The following is a 6,023-nucleotide window of genomic DNA, read 5'->3' on the forward strand; positions in this document are numbered from 1 at the left end:
TGCACTTGAAAAGAATGTATATTCTGCTGCTTTGGGGTGAAATGCTGTAAAAATATCAAATAAGTCCATCTGGTCTAATGTGCCATTTAAGACCACTGTTTCCTTTTTGATTTCTTTTTGGAAGATCTGTCCATTGGTGTCAGTGAGTGTTAAGCTCTTCTACTACTGTATTATTGTATTACTGTTGATCTCTTCCTTTATGATGGTCAATATTTCCTTTACATATTTCGTTGCTTTTATGTTTGGTGCATAAATGTTAACTAAGGTTATGTCCTCTTGTTGGATTGATCTCTTTATCATTATGTAATTTTTTCTTTTCTCTTATAGCTTTTGTTTTCAAGTCTATTTTGTCTGATGTAAGTATTGCTACCCTAGCTTTTTTTTCATTCCATTTACATAAAATATCTTTTTCTATCTTTTTACTTTCAGTCTGTGTGTGTCTTTCAATCTGAAGTGGGTCTCTTGTAGAGAGCATACGTATGGGTCTTGTTTTCTTATCCATTAGGCTGCCTTATGGCTTTTGATTGGAGTATTTAATCCATTTACATTTAAAGTGATTATTGATAGGTACATAGTTATTGTCATTTTATTATTTATATTTATGTTCTTTTTTTCCTTCTCTTTCTTCTTCCTAAAGAAGTCCCTTCAATATTTCTTGTAATACTGGCTTGGTAACAGTGACTTCCTTTAGCTTTCTCCTGCCTGGGAAGCTCTTTATTTCACCTTCAATTTTAATTGATAGTCTTTCCAGGTAGAGTAGTCTTGGTTGTAGGTCCTTGCTTTGCTTTGAATATTTCGTGCCAGTCCCTTCTGGCTCGCAAAGCTTCTGTTGAGAAATCAGCTGACGTTATTATGGGAGTACCCTTATAAGCAACTAGCTGACTCTCTCTTGCTGCTTTTAGGACTCTCTCTTTTAATTATGATGTGTCTTGGTGTGAGTCTGTTTGGATTCAGCTTGTTTGGGAATCTCTGCACTTCTTGGACTTGTGTATCTATTTCCTTCACCAGATCAGAGAAGTTTTGGATCATCGTTTCCTCAAATAGCTTCTCAATCCCTTGCTCTCTCTGTTATCCTTCTGGGACCCCTATGATGCAAATGTTGTTATGCTTGATGTTCTCCCAGAGATCCCTTAAACTATCCTCATTTTTTTCTTTTCTTTTTGCTTTTTCGATTGGGTGTATTCTGCTACCTTGTCTTCCAAATTATTAATTCGATCTTCTGATTTATCTAATATATTATTGATTCCTTCTAGTGTATTCTTTATTTCAGTTTTTGTATTCTTTATTTCTGAATAGTTCTGTTTTCATGATTTCTATGTCTTTTTTATTCTTACTCTTTGTTTAAATCCTCACTGAAATCATCTATTCTTCCCCTAAGTTCATCGAGCATCCTTATAACCAGTGTTTTGAACTCTATCTTGTAGGTTGCTTGCCTCCACTTCATTTAGTTCTTTTTCTGGAGTTTTCTCCTGTTCTCTCATTTGGGACATATTTTTCATTTTCTCATTTTAGCTGCCTATCTGTGTTCATTTCTATGTATTAAGTAAATCTGCTATGTCTTCCAGTCTTAGCTGGGTGATCTTATATAGAAGGTGCCCTATGTAGCCCAGTGATGCAATCTCACTGATCACCTATACCAAGTGTTCCAGAAGTATCCCCTGTGTGGGTTATGTGCACCTTTTTGTTGTAGTTGAGCCTTGATTGCTGTTGGCGCATCAGTAGATGGGATTGATTCTTAGGCTGACTGGCCGTGAGGATTGGCCATGCCCATAGCATAGGAGCTGCTCTGTGGGGGCTGAACCCATGGAGTTGAGATTATGTGCAGTGAGCTCATGTGCCTGTTGAGATCACCATTTTTGTGTGCCACTAGTGGGGTTAATTAAGTGGTGCTCTGTTGAGGTCTAATACCAGGCAATGGGTATGTTGGTTCTGGAGCCACTTGGGAGGGGCTCCCATGCAAGCGAAGGTAAGCTACTGCCTGTACAGGTCCAGAACTAACTGGTAAGAGCTACAAAACTATCTGTGGTTGGGTGCTGTTTGTGCTGAACCTGAAAAGCACATGGGAGAGGTCATGTGGCATACCAAGACCAGCTGCCACCAGTACCAGGCCTGGAGCAGCTCAGCAAAAGGCCCAGGGCACCCCAAGGCTCCACTTCAACTGACTGCAAGGAACTCGAAATGTGTCACAATTAAAATACTAAGAAATAATCTTCCATGATTAGAAGATTTTTATACTTTTTTAAAATCACAACTACTGCGCTTTAAAGGAAATTGTGTGTAACATATTTAGAAAGTAACTTTTTTAAATATCTGTTTATAATGCTTATTATAAATAATTCTGCTTCTATAGTTCTAAAATATTAATAATAGCTAACTCTTGACAGGGACCATCATAAGTGCTTTACATACAATATTATACACCATTTATACACTATATTTTACATATACTACTATTCTTCATACATATATATAATGTATCTCTCATGGACAAGGGGAGACTACTGTATACATATATACAGTAGTCTCCCCTTGTCCATGAGAGATACATTCCAAGACCCCCAGTGGATGCCTGAAACTGGAGGTAGTACCAAACCATACATAGATATACATATTTATATATCACATACTTTGTTTTTTCCTATACATACATACCTATGATAAAGTTTAATTTGTAAGTTAAGCACAATAAGTGTTTAACAACAATAATTAATAATAAAATAGAAAAATTATAACAATATACTCTTAACAAAAAATTATGCGAATATGGTCTCTCTCTTTCTCTTTCTCTTTCTCTTTCTACCTCTCTTTCTCTCTCTGGTAACTGATCTGATCATCGAGACAGTGACTAATGGGCAGGGAGCATATACAGCATGGATACGCCAAAAGGGTGATGTATCTGTGGGTAGGATGGAGCCAGATGGCGGGAGATTTCATCATGCTACTCAAAACAGTGTGCAATTTAAAACTTATAAATTGTTTATTTCTGGAATTTTCCACTTAATATTTTCAGAACACAGTTGGCCACATGTAAATAAAACACAGAAAATGAGATCGTGGATGGGGAAGAATATTGAATATATATATCATTTGTATATAATACTTTATCTACACTACTATATGTCATTTATTCTCCATACAAATATTCTTATTTTGCCACTTTATAGATGAGGAAACAGAAGCAGGGGGAGATTAAATAACTTGCACAAGTCGTTTAACATAGAACATGATAGTCAAAATTTTAACCCACTTGTTTTCTCCCCTGAGTTTTACCATAAAATTTTCAGCAAGTTTAATGTTATCAAGTTAAATTACATCTAAATTCAGAAAAATCCATTTGTTCTGAATAATTTAAATAACAAAGCAGGAAATATAACACAGTCTGATCCCACACAAGAACCACAGTCACAAGGGAGTTGCTGATAGTTGTAAAATTTGAATCACAGTTTCTCATTGAAAAAGAAAAGTCCTCTGACAATCACACTGAAAACCGGGATCAAGCTCTGCAGCCATCCAGGTTGCCAGCTTCTTCCATCCAAACATAACATGATTAGTAGAGGCCCAATGAACTCACCACCTATTTGTTCTGAGCAAATTAAGCCACTTGTTTACTGGTATGAAGAAAAAAAAGAATTACTCAAAATAAACTCATGGGGATTAAGATGGTGTGCAAATGCTGACGCGGAGTACCAAAATATGTGTTGTGCTTGCCTTCAGTGTAAGCACCGAGTTTTATGAACAACGTGGACTATTTGATATATCGGTGATGTATTTATAATTTCACCTCGCCTACTCTCTACAAGTAACTGAGACAGGTTACCTTAAGAACACATATATGTAAGGTCAATTTTTAAAAATCTGAAGGAGAGACTAAAAACCAGAGAAAGGAGGGAGAGATTTCTATTAGCAACTACTGAGAAGATAATTTAATGCAACAGTGAGTTACATTTAGCATTGAACTTCTTGGCAACTAAGGCTAAAAGAGAAACATTATAAATTATGTAGTTCACATTATCTGATAAAAGAATGCAGTTTGTTCTTTGGAACACATAAAAATTTTCCTAACATTAAATTCTAAGAGAACCTTCTCCCAAGGATATATAAGTAATAAACAATATTAAATCAACAAATGAATAGTAGTTTTGTAAAAGACCCAAAAACTTACACTGTTTCTTACTTTCTGAATCATTCTCTATTTTCTCACATATCTATTTGCAACTGTGTAGCATTCGCTCCCACCCTCCCCAAATTAAATTATCTAATATAATAATTTTATTATGTCAAATAATTAAGAAAGATATTTTTCTTCCTACTGAATTATCTCCAAATCATATGAACAAACCCAAGCCAGATTTGCACTTCTGTTCCAATATTTAATACAATTGGAAAGTTCTGAACAAGGAGAAGTTAGGATGCTATCAACTCTTCAAGGACAAGGACTCAGTGATTAGTAAAGTCCCAAATGAATAAACACATCTTAAACTACAGTTCTCCAAAAGGCATTGTACTAATGGCCACAAGTGTGCACTACTTTTTTAGACTTTGGGGTTTATGGAGGATTATAATCCCTCACTTTTAGGGGGATAAATATACAGCTTCTGATTTTTCAATTTTACCAAAGAGAGATTTATAAAACCCTACTATCTATTATTACAGTAATTTCAAAAAAAAAAAGGAGCATATTGATACAAAGAAAGTATGAAGGGCATAACTTCAAAATAAAGACCAGTCCTCTAACTTCAATATATTTACTTTCCAAAAACCTGGCTACGTAATCCTTTTTTTCTCTCCTATTTGCTACAGACTGCTAACTGCAACCACATATCTTGTCCCCAGATTTCCTTGTGACCAGTATTCCAATCCTGTTCAGTGCCCTCTGTTGACAAAGCTTCAGTGTGAGCTGTCAAGGGAAAAAAAATTTAAAGGATGCAAATCCAATTTCACAAAGCTGTCAAAAAAGGTGAATTCAGAGCTAAGAAGCAATAAATTGATAACTGACATATCATCCTACATATAAGCCCTCCCCTTTCACCTATGCACGTTGAACTCACCAGGTACACTCCTGCCTCAAGAGCTTTGCCTTGCTCTCTTTTACCTGAAATGCTCTTCTCTCCAGTATCTGGATGCCTGTCTCTTGTTTCTTTTTAGGTCTTTGTTTGAATACCATCCTCTCCGTGATGGTGTCCCCAGCTCCCCCAAAGCCCTAACCCTATGCCTTATTTTACTCTATGACACTTACAATATGTATATGTATTACTTATTTATCTTGCTTGTTTTTAGTCTCCTCTCTAGAAAAAGACCTCCACAAGAACAGAGACTCAGTTTGTTTTGTTCACTGTTGCATCCTTAGCCCTTAAAACAGTGCCTGTCTCAGAGTGATAAATAAGTCTGTTTTTTAAATTGTATATAATTAAGTCAAGAATAATTTTAAAATATGGGTCAAAAAATTAAAACATACACCCATGTAAAGACTTGTATAAGTATGTTTTATTCATAATAGGAAAAAACTATAAACCATCTACCTTTCTATCAAGAGAATTGATATATATTCTTACAATAGGATATTACTCATCAATAAAAATGAATTAACTACTGATACAACAACATCGATAACTGTCAAAAACATTGAGCAAAAGAAGCAAGTTGCAAAATGTACATACTATACGAAAGCACAACTAGTAAAACTATATACGATAATAGAAATAAGAATAGTATTTGCCAGGGCAGAAAGGAAAAGAGTACAAAGGTACTTTCTGGGGTGTAGAAATGTTCTATATCTCAACCAGGACAAAGGTTACACAGAAATACACACTTATCAAAACTCATCAAATGACACACTTAAAATGAGTACATTTCATCCTATGTAAATTTTACCTCGATGACATGTCAGTTATAATTTCGATTCAAAATAAAAGCATAAAAACAATCTGAAATCACAATTTGTTGATAATCTGTTCATTAAATCAGGACAAAGATTCATGACTTACTCATTCATCAAAAAGACTAAAGCAAAAACATAAGTTTTG

This window comes from Pteropus medius, unplaced genomic scaffold, assembly GCF_902729225.1.
Source record: "Pteropus medius unplaced genomic scaffold, Ma_sr-lr_union100, whole genome shotgun sequence".
NCBI classification, from domain to species: Eukaryota; Metazoa; Chordata; class Mammalia; order Chiroptera; family Pteropodidae; genus Pteropus; species Pteropus medius.